This window comes from Coenobita brevimanus, chromosome 100 (assembly GCF_032717465.1).
Source record: "Coenobita brevimanus isolate Jiangsu-jjx chromosome 100, ASM3271746v2, whole genome shotgun sequence".
NCBI lineage: Eukaryota > Metazoa > Arthropoda > Malacostraca > Decapoda > Coenobitidae > Coenobita > Coenobita brevimanus.
Genome location: NC_137053.1, coordinates 38,818,179 through 38,843,542, shown reverse-complemented (window position 1 = coordinate 38,843,542; position 25,364 = coordinate 38,818,179).

The following is a 25,364-nucleotide window of genomic DNA, read 5'->3' as shown; positions in this document are numbered from 1 at the left end:
TATATTCTTAATACTTTCCACAATCCTTGTCTAATCACCCTGTCATATGCTTTCTCCAAATCCATGAAGGCCACATACAACTTCTTTCCCTTCTCTAGAAACTTTTCCACTAGAGATCTAAGAATGAATATCTGATCTACACAACCTGAGGAGTAGACTGTAGCACCAGTCGAGCAGGGCAGTACTCCCGAGGTGGATGGAAAGCTGATGACAGGGAATGCTGGAGCTCCCGTTTCATCAGCCCTCAGGACTAGTTCCTGACCATCCCCCTTTGCTGAACTTTTTCACTGTCTCAGTTACACAGAGAGTAGGCCAGCATGCTCTCCAGTACAAATTTCTCTAACTATCTACACCAAACTACATGCACAGTACACACTACACTTCCTTTTCCAAAAATCAAAAATCATGGCGTCACAACACACAGCCTCGGAGACCCCAGGGGGGGGGGACCATAAATGCCCCCACCATCTGCCTCTCTCCCGATGATGACTCGAGGTGCCTGGAACCACTGTCTGACTCTCTTCTTCATTTCTGCAACATACACGGCCTTTCCTCTAACTTTCGCTCTGTTGAGCACCACTTCTCCTCCTCTAAACCTCACCTTCTTTTTCTAACAGAGATTTAGCTGTCTGAGGCAACTGACAGCAAACCCTTTTCTGTATCCTCCTACTTTCTCTATACTCATTTCAAAGCCAAAGGTGGCTGTTGTGTATATATACGCAATGACTTATCTTGCTCTCGTGTTCCTGAACTCGATTCTTCTGAATTCTCTACACTCTGGCTTCAGCTTTCCTGTCATTCTCTGACTAAATATGTATATCTGTGCTGTTTACTTATCCCCTAATTCTACTGACTATCAAAAATTCTTCGACTGTCTTACTTCTACGATGGAACACATTCTATCCATTTCTCCTTTCTCTGAAATCTCCATTCTAGGAGATTTCAATGTTCACCACCACCTTTGGCTCTCCTCTCCTTTCACGGATCCACCTGGTGAACAAGCCTACATCTTTTCTAGCCTTAATGACCTAGAGCAGCTTGTACAGCACCCTACCTGTATCCCTGACCACCTTGGAGAGAGCTCCAACATACTTGACCTCTTCCTCACAACTAATCCTTCTGCTTACTCTGTTAATCTTTTCTCTCCGTTGGGCTCCTCCGATCACAACCTTATTACCTTAACCAGTCCTATCACTCTGGTACGGCCTGTGGACCCTCCAGGGAAACGTCGTCTGTGGCATTTTGCAGCCGCGGACTGGGAGGCCCTCAGGCAGTACTTCTTTGATTTTCCCTGGAATGATTATTGCTTCCGTGGCCGGGAGCCATCTGAGTGTGCCTTGCTCATTACGGAGGTTATTCTCTCGGGCATGGAAGCATACATTCCTTTCTCATATCCTTTGACTAACGCAAGAAAGCCTTGGTTTAATCACGCTTGTTCTAATGCTGTCCGCAACAAGGAGAGGGCCTACAAAAGGTACCGGAGCCAACCCACCCCTGAATCACATCATCTTCACGTTTCTGCCCGGAATCATTCGAAGTCTGTTCCTCGCTCTACTAAAAATAATTTCATCCATACTAAATGCTCTCAACTCTCCAACTCGAATTCTTCCCGCTCCTTCTGTCACCTTGCCAAAAATCTTTCTAACAACTTTACCTCATCATCCTTCCCTCTTTTCTACTCTGATGGTTCTGTAGTTATTTCTTCTACTGATAAAGCAGATCTCTTTGCTCAGACTTTCTCCTCCAATTCCACCTTGGACGATTCCGGTGCTGTTCCTCCATCACTTCCCCCCTCAGACTTCCTCATGGCTGACATTAAAATTTCTTCAGTTGATGTATTTTCTGCCATCACTGGCCTCAGTACTAACAAGGCATATGGGCCTGATGGGGTCCCTTCTGTTGTTCTCAAGAACTGTGCTTCTGTGCTTACACCCTGCCTAGGCAAACTCTTTCGCCTTTGTCTGTCAACTTGTACCTTTCCTTCTTGCTGGAAGTTTGCTCTCATTCAGCCAGTCCCAAAGAAGGGTGACCACTCCCAACCCTCCAGCTATAGTCCAATTGCTTTAACGTCCTGTATTTCAAAAGTTTTCGAGTCAATTCTCAATAGAAAAATTTTAAGGCATCTTTCCTATCACAACCTTCTTTCCGATCGTCAGTATGGGTTCCGTCAGGGACGCTCCACTGGCGATCTTCTCACCTACCTTTCAGACTCCTGGTCATCCTCCTTTTGGGACTTTGGTGAAAGCTTTGCCATTGCACTTGACATCTCAAAGGCTTTCGATCGAGTCTGGCATAAATCTTTAATTTCCAAACTGCCCTCCTACAGTTTCTATCCTTCTATCTGTGCCTTCATCGCTAGCTTCCTTTCTGGTCGTTCCATAGCCGCTGTTGTAGACGGCCATCGTTCTTCTCCTAGATCTATCAACAGTGGTGTTCCTCAGGGCTCTGTCCTATCACCAACTCTCTTCCTTTTATTCATCAGTGATCTTCTAAGCTGTACATCTAACCCTATCCACTCATACGCTGATGACTCCACCCTTCACCTTTCCATTCGGTTCCCACAACGCCCATCTCAACAGTTGCTTCAACAAACAAGGGATGAGGCTATGGCACACCTAATGTCTGACTTGGCTCGTATCTCTGACTGGGGTAAAAATATTATGGTTGTTTTTAATGCATCTAAGACTCAGTTCTTACACCTGTCAACCCAACAAAATCTTCCACAGGTATACCCATTAATGTTTATTAATATTCAGCGTAATCCTGCATCATCCTTGAACATGCTTGGGGTTTCATTTACTCGGGTCTTATCTTGGAAAGATCATATTACATCTCTTGTAAAATCTGCTTCCAAGAGATTTGGTGTGCTAAGCCGACTCTGCTCTTTCTTTACCCTTGCACAATTGTTGACTCTATACAGGGGTTTTATCCGCCCCTGTGTGGAGTACAACTCTCATGTGTGGGGAGGCTCCCCACATACAGCCCTTCTCAATAGGGTGGAGTCAAAGGCTTTTCGTCTCATTAACTCTCCTCCTCTTACTGACTTCCTTCAACCTCTGTTTCTTCGCCGCACTGTTGCATCTTTATCTCTTTTCTATCGCTACTTTAATGGTCACTGCTCCTCTGAACTGTCTGCTTGCATTCCTCCACCTCTACGACGGGTGCGTAGCACCTGTCTGGCAGCAAACTCTCATCCCTTTTCTGTCCAGCTCTCTAATACAAGAGTTAACCATTACTCCCAGTCGTTCATTTATGCAACAGGTCAGCTCTGGAGCTGTCTTCCTCTGTCTGTATTTCCTGCTGCCTATGATCTCCAGTCTTTCAAACGCAGTGTGGCCAGGCATCTCAAAATGATCGGATCTTGAATTTGGCTCTCTATTGTATTTTGTTTTTCTCTTTGAGGGAACTGTTACTGCGGGCTCATGGCCTTTGGTTCCTTCTTCCTCGCATTAAAAAAAAAAACTTCCCTTCCTAAAACCTCCCTGTTCTTCTCCAACTAATTCCTCTGTATTTCCCTGACTCTGTCAATAAGTATCCTACCACATACTTTTCCTATTACACTAAGAAGACAAATGCCCCTATGATTACTGTTGGTGCATATTGCTGTTAGTGTTTGTGTGTGCACGCACTTGTTACGTTCCGAGTGGTGACGTCATCGGAAGGGTCTTTCGATATGCAGGCAGAGCCTGCTTACTTAGAAGTGTGAGGCCGGTGAGTTTGGTTGTTTCGCATTCCAATACTGGTAGCAGAGCATGGTTCGAGCATAATGGCGTCGTGCTCAACTAAGTGGCCTCCAAAACTTGAAAATGAGTCTGCCTATGAGAGTTGGAAGAAGGACATCAAGATTTGGTGTGAACTGACGGACTTACCGGAAGAGAAGCAAGCTCTAGCCACTTACCTTTCATTGTCAGGAAGAGCGAGGGTGGCGTCTCCAGAAATTGACGCTGCTGATCAGAAACAAGATAATGGTGTTCAGACCTTGTTGAACAAGTTAGACAGTTTATTTCTCGTGGACAAAGGACATTGGCAGTTTGCAGCTTTTCATGAATTGTACAACTTCAGAAGACCTGGTGATATGAACATTCGTAAGTTCATGGCAGAATTCGATCATGTTTATTTTAAATTTACGAAGCAGGACATGCAACTACCAAATTCTGTGATGGCTTTTATGCTTCTGGCTTCATGCAAACTTCCAGATAGTGAGCAACAACTAGTGATGTCTGTGATATCTGAGGTAACTTACGAAAATATGAAATCTGCCCTGAATCGTATTTTCGCTGGGGAAATTTGCTGGCAGAACGATGCCTTGGTGTCTGCCAGTGAGGTGAAGAGTGAACCAGTTTTTTGGAGTAACGAAGTCGGGGGTGAGGAAACGTTTTATGTTAGGGGTACTTGACGAGGAAGGACAAGGTTTCGGGGTGGTGCAGTACGTGATCAAGGTCGTGGTGATGGCTTTTAACTGTGTCTGCTAGAATTTTCCAACGCTCATCCACCAGCAGAAGGCAGAACCTGCTCGGGCCTGATGGTAAGATGTCGAGGTGTTTAGTATGTGATTCTCGATTTCATTGGGCACATGACTGTCCGGATGCATATGAAAATAAAGGCAATCGAGAAGAAAATTATGAAACAGTGCATCTGTCATTATTTATGGGCTATGCGGATGATACCGCTAGTAGAGGTAAATTTCAGATGCTAGTAGAAGAATCTAAGGGATGTGCTGTTCTAGTCACAGGGTGTTCTACAACTGTATGTGGGGTTGAATGGATCAGTTGCTATCTAAGTGAGCTCAGTGATTACGAACATGAAGCTATAATAGAAGAAAAGTCATCCTCAACGTTTACTTTCGCCGATGGTGTCACAGTTTCTTCCCTCAAACGTGTTACTCTGCCCTGCTGCATTGGAAATATGCGTGCAACCATTGTGACTGATGTGGTGAGCTGCAATATTCCCTTGCTGCCGAGCAAACGTTCCATGAAAAAAGCAAAAATGGTGATTAATTTTGAGAGTGACCAGGTCAAAATTTGTGGAACTATCCTTAATTTGAAGTCCTCATCTTCAGGCCATTACTTGCTTCCAATTTCTTTGTGACTAGGCCGAGAGTTTTGTGAAACGATCACACTAGCATCTCTTTGGAGTGATGTAGACAAAACGGCTTCAAAGCTTCACAGGCAATTTGGACACCCAGCGTCGGCTAAACTAATCAGACTTATTACAGATGCTGGAATTAAAAGTTCAGAGCTGGAGCAAGCTATCAAGGATGTATCTGATGCATGTACAGTCTGTTGTAGGTACAAGAGAGCTAAGCCCCGACCCGTAGTCAGTTTGTCCATGGCATCTAAGTTTAACGAAGCCATAGCTATGGATTTGAAAGCATGGGGAAGGCATTATTTCTTAGTCCTTGTTGAGTTGGCGACCAAGTACTGCACAGTGATGGTAATTGCGGACAAATGTGCGACCACCATTATCAGTGGAGTGTTTTAGAGCTGGATTGTTCTGTTTGGCCCACCTGGAAAAATTCTTACAGATAATGGTTGTGAATTCAACAATGCTGAAATACGAGCATTGGGATAGGCCTTTAATATCAAGATCATGACGACGTCTGCAGAGAGTCCATGGAGCAACAGAGTATGAGAGCGTCAAAATGCAGTCATGGGTGACATTGTTAGGAAGGTAATGGCTGATAGCCAGTGTGACTTGGATGTGGCCTTGGCTTGGGCAGTATCGGCAAGAAATACCCTCACCAACTATGCAGGTTTTTCTCCTAACCAACTTGTTTTTGGTCAAAACCCTGGCCTGCCTAATGTGTATGCAAATGATCCTCCAGCCTTGGAACCTACATCACCATCAAAAATTGTAAGGGACAATTTGAACGCTCTTCATTTAGTAAGACAATAGTTTATAAAGACTGAATTGGGTGAATGTTTGGCAAGGGCATTGCGGCACAACATACGTTCGAGTGACTTAAACGACATCCAAAATGGAGATGAGGTCTTCTACAAAAGAAATAACAGTCATGAATGACTTGGTCCTGGAATCGTAATAGACAGAGATGGAAAACAAATTCTGGTGAGACATGGCGGTGTCTATGTGCGAGTGCACGTGTGTCATCTAGCATGTGCTCGAGAACGAAATACTACAGTTCGAGACGGCATCAGTCGTTATGAGAAGAACAGTGTAGTCCAAGAGAAGCCTAATGATGTTTCTTCGCAAGTATTGAATGACTCTCCACCGGATGATGAATCAGAAAATGGTGCAATTCTGAATGATCAGCCTCCTACAGTTTCTGTTCCGGTTAAGGAGCCGCCCAAGGTTTCTGTTGGTCAACGTATAAAGGGAATACATTCAGAAACTTGAGAGTTGGTGACTGGAAGGATTGTGAGTCGGGTGGGTAAAGCCACTGGAAAGTACAAACACTGCTACAATTTGAAGAGGGACTCTGATGGCAGTATTGATTGGGTGGATCTGCAGAATGATTTTAGCACATGGGAAGTAGTTGATGATGAAGCAGAGATACTTGTTCTTTTCCACTCTGAGGACGTATTATGCGCCAAGGAAAAAGAAGTTACAAACTGGCAGAATAATTATGTGTATGAGGAAGTAGATGATGTTGGGCAAGATACCATAACGGTTCGATGGGTTTTGACGGAAAAAATGAAAAACGAGGAGCCGATTATTAAAGCCCGTTTAGTCGCCAGAGGATTTGAGGAAGACATAGTGGATCTCCGGAAAGACTCTCCTACGTGCTCAAAAGAGGCTGTGCGTTTGCCACTTCCTTTTTGTCTCCACCAACCACTGGGATTGTCATGCTATGGACGTGAAAGCTGCTTATCTGCAAGGTAAGGACATTGAGCGAGTTGTTCATTTACGTCCTCCGCCTGAATATGCAAACGATAAGCTGTGGAGACAAAGGAAACGCTTGACCAGTTCCAGTATGCTTCGTCTTTGAAACCAGTCACGCTGAGCAGACATCGTGCAGCAGTAAAATCAGGAGAGCCGTCTGAGTCTGAGATAGCTGAGTACTGAGCGTTAATTGGGCAACTCAATTGGATTGCCACACACACTCGACCAGATATTGCCTTTGATGTGCGTGAGTTGAGTATGACTAGCAACTGAGCTACCATAGCAGATTTGCTTAGGCTCAACAAGGTGATCGCAAGGGTGAAGACTGACAGCATGAAGCTATACGTTCCAAGAATGGGGCCACTCGATGATTGTTATATAGAGTGCTTTTCAGATGCCTCTTTTGCCAACCTTGTAGGCATTGGGTCTCAGGGAGGTTTTGTGATCTTCCTACGAGATGCTAGTGAGGCGAGATGTCCCTCATTCTGGCAGACTAGAAAGATCAGGCGGGTCGTCAAATCTACTTTATCTGCTGAAACGTTGGCGCTGCTTGAATGTGCTGAAACTGCTGTATATCTCACCAGCATATTGCATGAGGTTTCTGGATGTGGAGATTTCAAGAATAAGTGTTTCGTCGATAACAAGAGTCTGGTGGATGCCATTTCCTCCTGTAGGAGTGTAGAAGACAGGAGATTGCGCATTGATGTTGCTGTATTACAAGACATGTTGGAGGTAGGGGAGATTGATGAAGTGTCTTGGGTGGATACATCACAACAACTGGCTGACTGTCTCACCAAGAAAGATGCCTCGACCGAGCGGCTGCATGCAGCAGTCAGCCGGGACTAGAAGGATTATAATACATCAAGGGACATCACATATCTGTATGTGGTTACAGAATGGGTCTTAATGGTGCTTAAACATAAGTCTATGTATTGGATACGTAGTGTGTATAGGACGCCAATAATCCATTCAGTTTTGTCATAGGGATCTTTCATCAAATTAAGAAGAAAGGACAAGAGTGTTAGTGCACATTGCTGTTAGTGTGTGTGTGCGCACAACTTGTTACGTTCCGCGTGGTGACGTCATCGGAAGGGTTTTGCGGTATGCGGGCAGAGCCCGCTTACTTGGAAGTGTGTGGCCGATGAGTTCGGTTGTTTTGCATTCCAGTAATTACCACATACTTCTTTTTCCCCGTTTCCTTTGTACAGGGGAATAATCATACCTGACTTCCAATCCTCCGGGACTCTACCTTCCTCCCAGGCCAATCTGCACATCTTCCATATCCATTCTACTACTATCTCTCCCCCATGTTTCAGCATTTCACCACACACTCTATCAATTCCTGGGGCTTTCCCCATTTTAATTTGCTTCATTGCTTCCACAGCATACATCCTACTGATTTCTTCCTCTCTTTTCACATCCCTCCTTCTCCCAACCATTCCCTAGCCACTGATACTCGCATTACTTTCATTCTCTACGTTCAACAGTTCGTTAAAGTGTTTTCTCCATCTACTCATTTTTTCTTCCTTCTCCACTTGTCTATCTATCCATCTATTGCCAGATGCCATAATCCTATAAGGGGTGGCCATTTGACTTTGAGTTATTTGTTTTACGGGAAGGGGCATTAACCCTCCACCAATCCACTTGTTGACACGTAGGGAGCACGAATGGTTTGGTTATATGGTTACCACCCAGTGTTGTAAATGGTTTCTTGGCTTACAGGAAACCATTTGGCTTGTCACTCAATATAAAGCCACCTGTAAATGAAAGAAAAGCAATAAGAAGTGACAGGAAAGATGGGAGAAATAGGAAGAGAGGAGGGCAGGCACAGAATAAGAATGATAAAGGCTAAGGAAGAAGTAGGCAGCACTACATCAAGTGAGTGGGTTATGGTCGCCACCACCTACCACCATCCACTAGTAATCAACCATTTTTAGCTTTCACTCCCCAGCTAACTTCTTTGGCACCCTGTCTAACTCTCTTTACCTCTTTCCAGAACATTTTCTTACTTTCCCTCCACTTAACACTCAAATACCTTCCAAACTCCTCATCCACTCTCTTCTTACTTTCTCTTACTAATCTTTTCACCTCCCTCTTCCTCTCTACATACAACTCTTTCTTCCCTCTCTCAACTTCTTCCGGGCCCGTTTCTCATCCACTCACTATATGCTTTCTTCTTTTGTCCCACAGCCTCTCTCACCTCTTCAGTCCACCATGCTGTTCCCTGCACCCGTTTTCGTTTTCTCTTCACCCCACACACCACCTCACATGCTGCACAGATTTCTTCTGTGAATATCTTGCACACACCTTCCACGTCCCCCATCTGCTCCAATCCATATTTACCCAGTTGCTCCTCCAGTACCCTCTTATGTTCTGTCCCTTTTCCATCCTCTTGTAACCTTTCCACCCTTGTTGTATGAGCAACTTCCTCCTTTCCTTCCCTTCTTCTATTTCTCCATTTTGTTTGGACACTATTTCTGACCACCACCAAGTGGTGATCAGAAAGTCCGCTCCCCCAACCTCTATATATATACTCTTGCATCCATTACACACCTTTTCATCCTTTCATCCACACACACATAATCAGTTATTCCCTTCCGTTCATTCAGTTCACCATCCACCCTTCTCGTCACTCGCCATGTATACCTATGGATCATTTTGTGCCTGAAGAGGGTATTGGCTGTCACCAACCCCCTCCTGGCACAAATGTCCACTAAAGCACTGCTATTCTCATCCATCTCTGCTGGCACACCCCACTCACCAACTGCTCTATCCACCTTCACATTCCCTACTTTTTCATATCTCCTGTCAGAAACGCTCTCATTCCTTTCAGACTTTTCCACGCACACTTCCACATTTGTCCAGAACTCTACTCTCACTCTGCTTGCACAATCTTGCATTGGATCATACACGTAATTGCCTACATTTGTAGTCCAACTTTCAATCTTACCCATACAATTCTTGAGCCAACTGATCCGTACTCCTTTATATTCTCCCTCCATTTGTTACTCACAACAATACACACTCGTTTTGCCCTCTCATTCTCACCTACTCCTCTACATATACCCCATCCATACTCCCATTCTCTCATACTCTCACCTCTTCATTTAGTTTCTGTAATCCACATACATCCTCTTTTGCACCCACAAGCACCTGGACAGTCTGTTTTTCTTTCACCTCATCATTCTCACCCCTTACATTCCATGTAGCTACCCGTACCATGTCCTTTGTTCGGTCCTTAGTCGTCACCTTTTGGTCAGTCCTGGTCCGAGGCTTCTTGTTCATAATTTTAGTTAGTTGTTTTCTGGGAAGGGGCACTGACCCTCCACCAACCCACTTGTTGTCACATAGGGAAGAAAATGTTTCTGCTCTTTAGGGCTTCCTGTATATCAGATTCCGTTATGTCGGGCTTCTACTGTACAGTATACTAATTACTTATTACCTCTCAACTTTGGCTGATCTTTGCTCATCTGGTTGTTCTTCCTCACATATCCTGTACAATAGTGCAGATTGGTTATTTTCTACCTCAGCTACTGCCTGGCCTACAGTATTTTTGCTGTATTTTGAGGGATGGGTGGCTCTTGACTATAAACATATCCCCATTGAACCCATGTTATTATGGCTTCGCTATACAATAAATTGCTGTGGGATGGGTTGTCATTCGACGTAACCCCATCATATAATGGGGCCTGACTGTACAGCAAAGATTTCAGTTATTTCAGTTGTGACTTGTTTTGGACATATTCCTTGAATCCTCTTTAAATGAGGAGGGTTTTCCAATGACCTGGAGTCTGCTTTTCAATTTCTCAGGTATGAGGGTGAAATACTGTATAAATGTTAGGCTGGGCGGAAGGTCGGGGGTGGGGGGGCAAAGTCCACACAGTTAAACTTGTGTGCATGTGTAGTGTAGAGTCCCTCATTTGACGACTTAGGTTTAGATTAGGTTAAATAGGATTTTGGTAGATCAGTGCTCAAATGGATATGAATAGAACTGAAAATTACAAAAGGGCAAAATTCTGGACCAGGTAAGTGTAAAATGGGTACTGGTATAGTTTTCATTTACTGTACTAGACTATGATACTGTAATCACTTATTGTCCATCATATGTTTGAATTCCCACTGGGGGGAGTGACCCTCAGAGTTATTGAACATTCAGGTTTCCCCCCAGTTATACAGCAGATCTCCACTCTAACTGACTAATTAGGGGGGTAGAGAGAGGGGGGGGGGAATGAAAAGTAGGGAAAGGCAAAGCTTGGCAGGAAGAGGCAGGGAGCAGTAAGGAAAGGCAAGACATAGTAGCAGATGGCAAGGCATGGCATCAGTACTGTACACTAACTGCTAAATGTGCCACTTGAGTGTAATTGTAATTGAGGTAATGGCATGTTTATTTTTTTACATTTATTACTTGTTTGGCACCCCCAAGGTTATTATTGGCAGGGGAAGGCAGGGTACAGTAAGGAAAGGCAAGGCCAGGCAATGTTTCACTTATTTGCCAAACATGCCATGTAAGCATAATTGTAACATCATTTTCTTTATATTTTTTGCATTTTCTCACTAACATATCTCATATTATTATACTTTTTGACTACAGTGTCACTTACAAGGTGTTGACAGCATAAATGCAGAGATGCCACATGAGGCAATATATGTACCACTTGACAACACAAAACTAACCATGTATTTACTTATTTTTCTGCCACCAGTTATGAACATTTCATTTTCTTTCTTTGTCATTATGTATATTTAGTCATATACAGTAGTCTCTCATTTATCCGAACATTCATTATCCAGACGCTGGATCTTGGCTCTGTTACATCATCATCCGAATTTACTTGTTATTATCAGGACGTTAAAGTCTCCTAGAACTTCAGCTGGCCAGCCAACATGTTCAGACATTTGGCATCGTGGCCGCTGGGCTCGAGCTGTGAGCGGGAAATAGGCCGTAACCCACAACCTGAACTTAAATGTCCGTCCGCCCCTGTACTGAATGGTCAAAGTTGCACTGGCATCCAGTCACTCCCAACGAACCTCTGGCACCCGAGTAATACGACTGTAACCCACTAGCATTGTCAAAACATCCATGCGCATCCGCACCGAATATCCAAAGTCGAACAGCCACCAGGCTAAGTCATTCCCAGCTGCCACCACCATCGAACACAGACCACAAGCAACAAGTACATGTTCGGTGACAGCAGCTGCTTGTCTCTCAACCAAACATCCATTGTTGCCCAGTCACCAGGACACACACACACACACACACACACACACACACACACACACACACACACACACACACACACACACACACACACACAAAATTAAAAAATGATACAGAGACAGTTAGGCAAGCAAGCAGTCTGATAGATCAAAATAATGATATTGAAGAGAAGTTAACCCAGGCAAATGAAGTGATGCAAACTTATAAAGACGATGTGGAAGCTGCATGTGCTGAAATGGTGAAAGTTAGGAAAGACTTAGAAACAAGAGTTGAAGAAAAAAGCATTAGAAAGGAAGTGAAAAAAATAATCCAAAATAACCCCAAATTGGTCAAAAATTCAGCAGATATTAATAAATCTATAGGAATCACTGGCATAGAGGAGGAAGATATAAAAAACAAAATTTCAAGAGACAGTAAGGAGATGGCAAATATAATGAACATATTGAAGGAAGTATCAGAGGAAATCTGCAATAAAGACATTGAGCAACACAAAAGGTTAGGGAGATATGAGACAAATAAGACAAGGCCCCTAAAAGTAACCTTTCAGAGTATGAACACTATGCAGGCAATACAGTACTAAAAAATGCAAATAAACTCATGGAAAAAGAGGAATTTAAAAAAGTATGGATAACACAATGTCTCACTCAAGAGGAATTGGGAATACTAAAAGGGAAGAGGGAGGAGGCAAATACAAAGAACGAGGAAGATCAGAGGAAGAGAAGAGTACTTTTTTTTTTACAAAGTAATGGACTGCAGGTAAGAAAGTGGTACATAACCAACAGGGAACAGAAAGGAGGAAGGCAATAGACTTAAGTCATGGCAAGTAAGTAGGAATAGACTGTAGCACCAGCCGAGCAGCTCTGACTAAATATATCTGCTCTGTTTACTTATCTTCTGATTCTACTGACTATCAGAAATTCTTTGACTTCTTCTACGATGGAATGCATTCTTTCCATTTCTCCATTCTCTGAAATCTCCATTCTAGGAGGTTTCAATGTTCACCACCACCTTTGGCTCTCCTCTCCTTTCACTGACCCACCTGGTGAACAAGCCTACACCTTTTCTATCCTTAATGACCTAGAGCAGCTTGTACAGCACCCTACCCATATCCCTGACCGCCTTGGAGAGAGCTCCAACATATTTGACCCCTTCCTTACAACTAATTCTTCTGCTTACACTTAATCTTTTCTCTCCGTTGGGCTCCTCCAATCACAACCTTATCACATTAACCTGTCCTATCACTTCGGTACGGCCTGCAGACCCTCCAAAGAAATGTCGTCTGTGGCACTTTGGAGCCGCGGATTGGGAGGCCCTCAGGCAGTACTTCTTTGATTTTCCCTGGAATGATTATTGCTTCCATGGCCTGGAGCCATCTGAGTGTGCCTTGCGCATTACGGAGGTTATTCTCTCGGGCATCGAATCATACATTCCTTTCTCATATCCTTTGACTAATGCAAGAAAGCCTTGGTTTAATCACACTTGTTCTAATGCTGTCCGCAATAAGGAGAGGGCCTATAAAAGGTACCGGAGCCAACCCACCCCTGAATCACATCTTTTATACGTTTCTGTCCACAATCGTTCTAAGTCTGTTCCTCGCTCTTCAAGAAATAATTTCATCCGTACTAAATTGTCACGGGGTTTTTATATTATCAGGTTAATTTTGATATAAATGCTTAAATATTATTTAATTGATAATAATATTCAATAATATTAAAGAGCAGGGACAATGATTGTCTTGCTAAATCGTGCAACGATTCTCTAAAAACGAGAATTTTAAAACTTTCTCCACAGTACACAGCAGAGACTAATTACTCACAATTGCTGAATTACTGTACTGTTAGCCTCAGGAGAAAGTTACTTCACCCCTGACAATAAATAACTAATACTAATAATAATATCAGGCTCTTGCTGATGCTTTAACTCCTATCTGGCACAACGGATTTTAAGTTAATACAACAAGACTGGTCTAAGTACCAGTTATGAATAGTAAAACGTCTATGCGAGCTAGGAGCTATGTGGGAAATAAGCTTAATTTGGAGAAATGAAACAAGATTTTACTTTACATTAAGCTCAAGGAAAAGAAGTTAAATTTATTGATTACAAAAAAATAAATTTAACGTTACATTTCAAATCAAATCAATGAGACGCAATCACTCACTCACACAAAAGCTAAATACTTATGCCTAGGAAAAAACACCTTAACCAAACTCTTAAAACTAGGATTATACAAAAAGGAAATACCAGTCGATGAATGCTATGTATCACCCCGGGGGGTGGGAGGAATGGATTAACTGTCTCAGTGGAGCTTGGGTGCTAGCGACCTCTCACACTTCTGGAGCGCAGGACCCTCTTCCGTCACAACAAACACTCGACTCAATTCAAAATACATTGTATGGGCAGGACGCACAAGCCACCGGAAGAAGGCGTGGCTAACGGTTGGCAAGCAGAGGCGAACAATAAAAAAACAATAGTATCGCTCAGTAGCGCACTTAGTGACGTGCATTAAATCGGTCACTTTTAAACAGTGACGAATGTTTTGAAAAGTATACCCCGAAATGGAGGGAGAAACGGTTAGCTGAGCGATACACAGTGAGTTTTCCACTAATAGTTCGTGGCTTCTCACAAAACGGAAATGTCGCGAATTGATTCGTGACATAAATGCTCTCAACTCACTAACTCGAATTCTTCCCACTCCTTCTGGCACCTTGCCAAAAACCTTTCTAACAACTTTACCTCATCATCCTTCCCTCCTCATTTCTACTCTGATGACTCTGTAGCTATTTCTTCTACTGATAAAGCAGATCTCTTCGCTCAGACTTTCTCCTCCAGTTCCACCTTAGACGATTCTGGTGCTGTTCCTCCATCACTTCCCCCCTCTGACTTCCTCATGGCTGACAAAATTTTTTCAGCTGATATATTTTCTGCCATCACAGGCCTCAATACTAATAAGGCATATGGGCCTAATGGAGTCCCTCCTGTTGTTCTCAAGGACTGTGTTTCTGTGCTTACACCCTGCCTAGGCAAACTCTTTCGCCTTTGCCTGTCAACTTGTACCTTTCCTTCTTGCTGGAAGTTTGCTCTCATTCAGCCAGTCCCAAAGAAGTGTGACCATTCCCAACCCTCTAACTACCGTCCAGTTGCTTTAACATCCTGTATCTCAAAAGTTTTCGAGTCAGTTCTTAATAGAAAAATTTTAAACCATCTTTCACAACCTTCTTTCTGATCGTCAGTATGAGTTCCATCAGGGACATTCCACTGGCAATCTTCTCACCTACCTGGTCATCCTCCAGTCGGGACTTTGGCGAAAGCTTTACCATTGCACGTGACATCTCAAAGGCTTTCAATCGAGTCTGGCATAAATTTTTAATATCCAAACTGCCCTCTTACGGTTTCTATCCTTCTGTCTGTGCCTTCATCTCTAGCTTCCTTTCTGGTCGTTCTATAGCCACTGTTGTAGGCGGCCATCATTTTTCTCCTAGATCTATTAACAGTGGTGTTCCTCATGGCTCTGTCCTATCACCAACTCTCTTCCTTTTATTCATCAGTGACCTTCTAAGCTGTACGTCTAACCCTATCCACTCATACGCTGATGACTCCACCCTTCACCTTTCCATTTGGTTCCTGCAATGTCCATCTCAGCAGTTACTTCAACAAACAAGGGATGAGGCTGTGGCACACCTAATGTCTGACTTGGCACGTATCTCTGACTGGGGTAAAAATAATCTTGTTTTTTTTTAATGCATCAGAGACAGTTTTTACACCTATCAACACGACAAAATCTTCCACAGGAGTACCCACAAATGTTTAATAATATTCAGCGTAATCCTGCATCATCCCTGAACATGCTTGAGGTTTCATTTACTCGGGACTTATGTTGGAATGATGATGTTACATCTCTTATAAAATCTAGTTCCAAGAGCTTAGGTGTGCTAAGCCAACTCCGTTCCTTCTGCACAATTGTTGACTCTATTCAGGGGTTTTATCCGCCCCTGTGTGGAGTACAACTCTCATGTGTGGGGAGGCTCCCCACATACAGCTCTTCTCAATAGGGTGGAGTCAAAGGCTTTTTGTCTCATTAACTCTCCTTCTCTTACTGACTCCCTTCAGCCTCTGTCTCTTCGCCGCTCTGTTGCATCTTTATCTCTTTTCTGTCGCTACTTCAGTGGTCACTGCTCCTCTGAACTGTCTGCATACATTCCTCGACCTCTACGACAGGCGCATAGCACCCGTCTAGCAGCAAACTCTCATCCCTTTTCTGTCTAACTCTCTAATGTAAGAGTTAACCTTTACTCCCAGTCCTTCATTTATGCAACAGGTCATCTCTGGAACTGTCTCCCTCTGTCTGTATTTTCTGCTTCTTATGATCTCCAGTCTTCCAAACGCAGTGTGTCCAGGCATCTCAAAATGATTGGATCTTGAATTCGGCTCTCTTTTGTATATTGTTTTTCTCTCGGAAAGAACAATTTTGCGGGCTTACAGCCTTTGGGTCCTTCTTCCTCACATAAAACAAAAAGTAAACAAGATTGTTAGGTTGATGTACTCAAATGTAGATGGAATGGTGTCTAAATTATTAGAGATAGAAGACTATATTAAAGAAACGGAACCACACATTATCTACCTAACTGAAAAAAAATTACCCCCAAATATATCAAATGATACCCTAAAATTAGAAAAATACAATATTTGGAGAAGTGACAGAAATTTATGGAAGGGAGGAGGAACTATAATCTTAACACGGGATAATCTGCAAGTCAAAGAAATTAAACTAGATGTACCTTGACTAGTAGAACTGATTGCATTGGAAATTAACACATATGAAGGGAACTTAATTGTGGCAAATTTATACATGCCACCTAAAACAAACACCAGGGAAAGAGGCGAATAGGGAGACCTGGCAGAAAGTACGATTCGGAGTTTAAGAACACTATTACATAGAATGGAAGAGAAATATGAAAGAATTGTATTAACTGGAGACTTCAGTTCAAACATAAATTGGAATACTCTAGATGTAAAAAGCCATGAAAGCAGTTGGGATCAAAAGCTCATAGTTCTTGTGCAGGAGTTCTTCCTAACACAGCATGTACAGGAAAACACCAGAAAAAGATGCATCCATACTAGATCTTTTATTTACCAGTCAAGAAAATGAAATTGACAGTATAATATATCATCCCCCATTTGACAAAAGCAACCATGTAGTGTTAAATTGTGCCTTCTGGATTGCATATGATGTTACCAGCAATGAGAGTTACAAAAAGTCTAAATTACAAAAAGGGTAATTAGCATGACCTGAAGAAGTACTTCTTAGAAATAGATTGGGAAAAAGAATTTAGAGGACAAGATTTAAATATTATGTACAGAAAATTCTGTGATCTTTATGAAACAAGAGTCCAAAATTACATCCCACAGCACAAAGCAACAGAAATGAAAATAAATCTATCTATCTATCTATTGCCAGACGCCTCAATCCCGTTTGGGGTGGCCACAAACAAATCGCCTCCAAGTCGCCCTGTCCCCCGCCATTTCACTGCCCTGCTCCCAACTCACACCCCCCTCTCTCATATACCTCTCCACCCCATCTCTCCATCTCATGAAAATAAAGAAATGGTTTAATACAGAGTGTAAAAAAGCAAAAGAAAAAAGAGATTTGCTATGGAATAGATACATAAGACACAATAGTGAGAGGGCATATAACAGGCAAGAAATGATTATACAAAGATAAGAAGGGAGGCTCAGAGACAGTTTGAAGAGGACATTTTAAATAAAAGTAGTGATCAGCCCAAGCTTTTTTACAGCTACATCCAAAGTAAAACCAAAGTTAAAGATAAAATACAGTCCATTACAGATGAGGGGATCATCTATACAAATGAAAAAGATATTTGTGAAGTACTAAGTAAAAACTTTCAATCAGTTTTTACAAAAGAAAGAAATTTCGAGAGAGATGATATGGTTTATGCATGCCCAGGAGTAGTACCAGATATATCTATCTATCTATTGCCAGACGCCATAATCCCGAAAGGGGTGGTCATTTGACTTTGAGTTATTTGTTTTACAGGGAGGGGCACTAACCCTCCACCAGCCTACTTGTTGACACGTAGGGAGCACGTATGGTCTGGTTATATGGTTACCACCCAGTGTTGTAAATGGTTTCTTGGCTTGTCACTCGATGTAATGCCACCTGTAAGGGAAAGAAAAGCAATAAAAAGTGACAGGAAAAATAGGAGAAATAGGAAGAGAGGAGGGCAGGCACAGAAAAAGAATGGTAAAGGCTAAGGAAGAAGTAGGCAGCACTACATCAAGTGAGTGGATGACAGTCGCCACCACCTACCACAATCCAGATATACAAATATCGAAAAAAGAAGTACGAGGATGAGTTATGTAAATTGGACAAAGAAAAAGCAAATGGCCCTGATAGAATTTCAGATTGGGGCATACATGAATGTGCAGAAGAGCTAAGCAGACCATTGTATTTAATATTTAAGGAATTCTTAGGTCAAGGTAAACTACCTGACATTTGGAAGAAAGCAAACATATTTCCCCTGTTCAAGAAAGGGAATAGACAGGATCCACTCAACTACCGACCAGTATCACTGACCAGTGTTGTAAGATACTAGAAAAGCTGATAAGGGAAGTGTGGGTAAAACATCTAGAAGAATACGGTATGATAACAGAGAGGCAGTTCGGTTTTAGGAAAGGAAAATCATGTGTTACTAATCTTTTAAGCTGTTATGATAGAGATACAGAAACATTACAGAAAAGAGAAGGATGGGTGGACAGTATCTATTTAGAATTTAAGAAAGCATTTGACAGAGTACCGCACGAAAGACTTTTATGGAAACTGTACCATCAAGGAGGCATCCAAGCTAATTTCCACTGTTGGATGCAGAATTTTCTCAGAAAAAGGGAAATGAGAACAGTATTAAGGGGAAGTTACTCATCATGGTGGGAAGTGACCAGCAGAGTGCCACAGAGCTCAGTGCTGGCACCAATTATGTTTATAGTATTTCTAAATGACCAACAGTAACATTGGAAATGTAAGCTATCTAAATATGTTTGCGGATGATGCAAATATTCAAAGGAAAATTACTAACATTGATTCGTGCAAAGAACTCCAAGTGGAATTGAACAAGCTTCATGAATGGAGCAATAAATGGCAAATGGAATTTAATGTGGATAAGTGTCATGTAATTAAATTTGGTAAAAGTGAGAAAAGACCAGACTGGGATTATAAGTTAGGAAGATCAACCCTACACATATCAGAAAAGGAGAAGGACCTAGGAGTAATTATCAATAACAGAACATCTCCAGGTGATCACATCAGTGAGAATGTACGAAACATGTATACATTGCTTGTTAGTATGGGAATAGCATTCACATATATAAATGAAGATATGCTGAGGAAGATAATGATATCATTCATCAGACCAACCCTGGAGTATACATCAATATTCTGGAATCCTCATCTCAAAAAATACATAGATAAGATTGAAAAAGTACAAAGGGCTGCTACAAGATGGGTACCGGTACCAAGCTTAACCCCTAACCGCTGGCTGACGTGTATAGCAGTCACGATTTTGGGCGTGGAGCAACAGTAGTTGATGTATATATCCGCAAGTGTCTTCCCGCCACCCTTTGCACTTTAATTTATTCTTATTTATGTACTGTATCTTTAAAATTTTCTCTACATGTTATAGTTTGGCAGATATTACGGTTTTAAGTTAGGGCATTTTTTTCTGTCATGAATATCCCCTGTGGGGAGGAGTGTGCAACATCAGAAAACCCCAGGCATGTAGGGGTTAAGAGATCTAAGCTATGGAGAAAGACTGGAAAGATTGAATCTACCAACGATGCAGGAGAGAAGGAGAAGGAGAGGCATGATTATTCTATATAAGTGCATCTCAGGGAAAGAGAAAATAGACATAAATGGTTATATATCTTTTGGTGAATCATCAGCAAGAGGACATTGCAAAAAAACTGCAAACAAAGAGAGGTGATAAAGACGTAATAAAATTCATTTTCCCAAATAGGGCAATGGCTCAGTGGAATGCACTACCGAATGAAGTAGTGTGTGCCAAAACTATTCATAAATTCAAGGATATGTATGATAAAAATGGTTTAATACACAGGACAGTACGAGCTTGACTCATTCCTGTAAAGATACAATTAGGTAAGAAACACACACACACACACACACACACACACACACACACACACACACACACACACACACACAGATTCCTTCCTGTGATATGATTACAATATCAGTACAGTCATCTCTCTGTAAGCACATATGAGGCGTCTAGAGCCACTGTAGCATCCCCGCCAATATACTGGTTTTGAGTTAGGTAAGGGAGACAACAGGCTTAACCCTCTTCTCAGTGATAGCACTGGTTGCCATTCAAGATTCGGCCTTTTGGACGGTGGTAAAAGAGCTCAAAGTCACATGGTTTTGTCCATGCTGCCGGGCGAGCAAATCAGAGCCAAGCAGGCATCCGCGCCACACAGCCCTAACCATGCAGCATTCTTGCTGTCTGCCACTCCTCCAGAGCAGCCAATCAGTCAGCGTGTAGCCCGCCCAGCGTTCCGGTGAGGCATCCCTCCTTTGTTTACCGAGACGTATATTACGTACTGGATTTTTACCCCATTTTATTGGTGACAAGATGAGCTGTTGTTATTGAGGTTGAAGGGGGGGGATGACAAGATGAGTTCATCACGTAGTGACAGTGAGGAGGTGGTGCCTGTAACCTCTCGTAAGCGTCAGAAGTGTGTGGAGAAGTGGAAAAAGGTAGAAAGGAAGAGAAAAAGAGACAGTGGTGAGATGTATGCGTCTGTGAGGGGAAGAGTAATGGCTGCAAAAAGTGTTGGTTCTGCTTGCTTATGTTACTGGAAGTGTTATGATGTGGTAGGAAGGGACAGCATTGAAGAGATATTCAAAAATTATTAGGGTTTAGGGAATCATGATCTACAAACAGCATATTTAGCTAAACGTGTGTCATCCCAAGATGTGAAGAGAAGCCTCATTAAAAGCAGGCCAAGCAAAGTGGTGAGAATAATGCGGTACGTCATAAAGAAAAACAACAAAGAAATAGAGGTTTGCCGCACTGCTGTCTTCAACATGCACGGTGTAACTGTCAAGAGGGTTAGAAATGTGATGGATAAGGCTATGAGTTCCGGCACAATAATTCCTGACCAAAGAGGGAGACATCAACCAGGGAATAAGACAGAGGAGTATAAGAAAGACTCAGTGAAAGAACACGTATGAACTTTGGGCACTGTTTCCAGTCACTACTCGAGGGCCAAGAGTCCTCACAGGAAATACCTATCGCCTGGATTAAACAGGCAAGTGCTGTATGACATGTACAAAAAGTGGATGATTAATGAGGGGAAGGGACAGGAAAATGAGGCGAAATTTTGGCTCTATGAAAACATCTTTGATACAAACTTTAAAATAGGTTTCGAGCCCCCCAAAAGTGATCCATGTAATAAGTGCGAAGAAATTGAAATGAAACTTCGTGATCTCGACCCTGTGGCAGATGAGGAAGAGATTAGTGCCCTGAATGTTTAAAAAACTGTTCACAAGGAGAGGGCTGATGAGGGGCAGAGACCTTTGAAAGCTATAGCAGGTGAACCAAATAATCCCCACGTCACCATGATTTTCATGGACCTCCAGCAGACCCTTCCCACCCCCAAACTCTCAACTGGCCTGCAATACTATAAGTGCTAAATGTGGACCTATAACTTTGGTGTGCATAACATAAAAGAAAAGCAAGCAACTATGTATGTTTGGAATCAGAGTTTGGGTAACCGGTGGTCCTGTGAAGTGGCTTCCTGTCTCGACCACTATGTGAACCATGTTGTTGACCCAAACATTACCAAGCTAGTAGTGTTTTCAGATAACTGCTCTGGACAAAATAAGAACAAGAATGTGATTTTGTCCTGCTTATGCAGTGTGCATTCGGGCCGCTTCATTAACATCAAGCATTATTTCATGGCTCCTGGCCACTCTTATCTCCCCTGTGATAGGGATTTTGGGGTGATTGAAGTTAAATTACTTGCAGTTCCTGTGTACACAACCAAACATTACATTGAACTAATTAAAAAGGAATTCACCCTTTCCAAGTAGTTGACATGAAAGCACTATGATGCCTTACAGAGTAGTGTATCGTGGGTTGGAATGAAGAATGCTAGCTTTCATAATATAAGGGTTCTGCTGTACTCAGACTCATTCAAGGGAGGTTTTGAGATCCATGAAGACTATGGTGGGCTGGTTTCTGTTAAAGTGTCTCTGGAGAAAAAGAAGGATAGAGGAAAACTCAATTTGGCAAACATCCAACTCCAACCCAAGTACCCAGAACCAGTGCTTATCGCTAAGGAAAACTTGCCGACCTGAAAACGCTCATGACCTATGTCCCCCCTGAGCACAGGCAGTTCTTTCGGGACTTTATTGATGAACAAGAAAGAGCACACACAAACGCAGCAAAGGAGTCAACAAGTGGAAGAAAGAAAAGTGGAGTGGGGAGGGGGCGTGGCATCGAGGAGGCAGAGTTGGATGTCGATCTCCTGGATGACGACCCCACCATTTAACCCCCCACTGCCCCTCCTCAATTTACTTAACCCCTTAACCGCGGGGCGTCACTTTCGTGACGCTTGGGAGCAAGGGATCATACCACGGGGCGTCAATTTTGTGATTCTGTGTTATTTTGAATTCTCCTGGGCTTTCAAGTGGTGGCTTGTATCATCTATCAGTACTGCCAATGTCCAACACTAGTCAGTACTCCTAATCTCATCTGTACTCCCATCTATTGTTGACAATTTAGCCATTTCTCCCCGTTCTTGACTCCCCTCCCTACCTCCCCTCCATTACCCTCTCCTCTCGCCTGCCTGGCCGTGCCATGCTAAGTAAATCTTCCCTGGAATTTTCCACTGATTTCATTCTTTGAAATAAGCCCTATGCCCTATTCTTATACCAAATAATGTATTCAAAAAAGAAATAAGGTAAGTGATAGTGCCATACACCTAGAATTGGCTAATTATCACCTGACAACACCTCATGTGCACTCGTTCGCTAATTTTCGCTGTTTATTTCCCCTTGAAATATGCCGTATAATCTATTCTCGTAATAAAAATATATATAAGGAGGGAAGGGAGAAGCCAAAGTGATATTTACATTCACCTGGAACTACCTAATTTATTATGTACAGTAATCCCTCCAATATCCGACGTAATAGAGTCATAGGCAGGTCCGGATAATGGTCCTGTCCGGATATTGCGCCCCAACTTACGGACCCTAACTCAGAGAAACACCTATACAACTCCCTCTGGACATGCATAGCACCTATTTAAGACCCAAATCACACCAATAAGGCACATAAAAGACTGAAATAAATGCAAAAGAACCATAAAATGAGGTTTTTGAGGTAGGTTCTTACAATGTTCAACATTCTGGTTACTTACAAGTCCCTGGCTCCTGGACTGGTAGTTATGGACCCTAACCTAGCCTAACTCAGAAAGACACCTTCCTACTGCACATTCATGGCACCTAAGACACACCATATTCACACCAATAAGGGACATAAAAGAGTGAAATGAGGTGTTTGAGGTAAGTATAGTATGGAAAATACAGTAGAGTACAGTATGAAACATTCTGCCTACTTACAGCAAGTCCATGGCCATCTTGATGAATAACCGCCTCCTCTCGGACTCTGACAGTAAGAAGGATTTCCTGAAGCACTTGCAGTACACTGTTCATGAAGTCTTGCACTGGACTTAGTCATTCGCACTCAGAAGTCCGTTCTCTTCACAGTGCACACTCTTGTCTGACTTATGCTCCATTGTAACTTACTAAGTGTTGCACTCTGCACTTTAACTTTTTCCACTCTTCTAACCATTTTCTAAAGCAAAAACACACAAGTCTATTTACGTTAAATTTAGTTCAAAAATTGTCTTTTCACTCACAACTGTAAATCTTTAACACAATGCACTGTTTCTTTCACTGCACAACACTGTAAATTCTCGTGTGGTCTAGTGGAGAAGTTCTTGGCCTCTATTCACTGTCAGAGTCCGAGAGTATCGCTGGCAGGTGACCTAGGGGTGCGTCGCTGGGTCGTGGTGATGGTGTACCTACTGCAGACGACTCTGAAGATAGACGCAATCTCACGTCGAGCGGTGACTCTACCGTGGCTGATGTGCTGGGCTGTGGCTTGGAGCATGAGGGCCTGTCTTGGGGAGGCAACGGAGTGGAGCCAAGGCTGGGCACAGTGGGGGTCACGGGCCTGAAAAAACTGTCAGTCGTTGATTGACGCAAGGAACGACGATTCTGACGATTGATGATGCACTGCCTGAAAGCACGCACTTGCTCCACAAGTCCCAAGGGCCCCATCTCCCTGTCGCAGTCCTGGTGTTCCAGGTAGTCGAGAACGAACTCTAGGTGTTCCCGGAGTGCACTCAGCTTGGGGATGGCTGGAGTTGTGTCATGCTGAGAGGAGTCCACATCATCGTCGCCGTCCTCGTCGGAATCTTCAAGCTGGGTACTGACACCTGCATCTGAAGATGCGATCTCAATATCAGACAATGTCTGATACCTAGGATCGCCCTCGTCATCATCCAACCACTCACGCATATCGTCCACATCAACATCGTCGCCATGTGTACGTAGACATGCATGGAAGTCATCCACGTCAAAACCTAGGAAATCATACTCCACATCCGTTCTGAGAAGCAGACGAGACTAACAATTTTCTAGAGTCTTGACAGGGACTTCCTTCCATGCACTGGCCCAGTTGTAGATTGCAGACAATGTTGTAGCGGCGAAGGTTTTCCAAAGTCCGCTGGCCTCGCGTGTCCCGTCCCTCCCTGCACTCGTCCTCGTCCTCGAGAACAACCATCACCCCGTCCAGGAACTGCCTTCGGTATAGGCGCTTTGTTGCCACGATCAGTCCTTGGTCCATTGGTTGGATGAGAGCAGTCGTATTAGGTGGCAGAAATATGCACCAAATCCGGCCATTCTCAGCCACCAAGTCCTTGTCACACGGGTGGGCAGGTGCATTGTCGAGGAGAAGGAGGGCCTTTACCTGGTCGCGCGGGATTCCCAGTGTCTCCGTCTGGTAATGTATGACCTTCTTGACGAAGTGGCGGTGGAACCAGTCTTTGAAGATCTGGGCTGTAAACCATGCCTTCAAAAAATGGTACCAGACGACAGGAAGGACATCCATCACCCCACGAAGACACCGAGGCTGCTTTGCATGGCCAACAATAACGGGCTTAAGCCGGTGCATGCCATTAGCATTGGCACAACACAAAGCAGTTATCC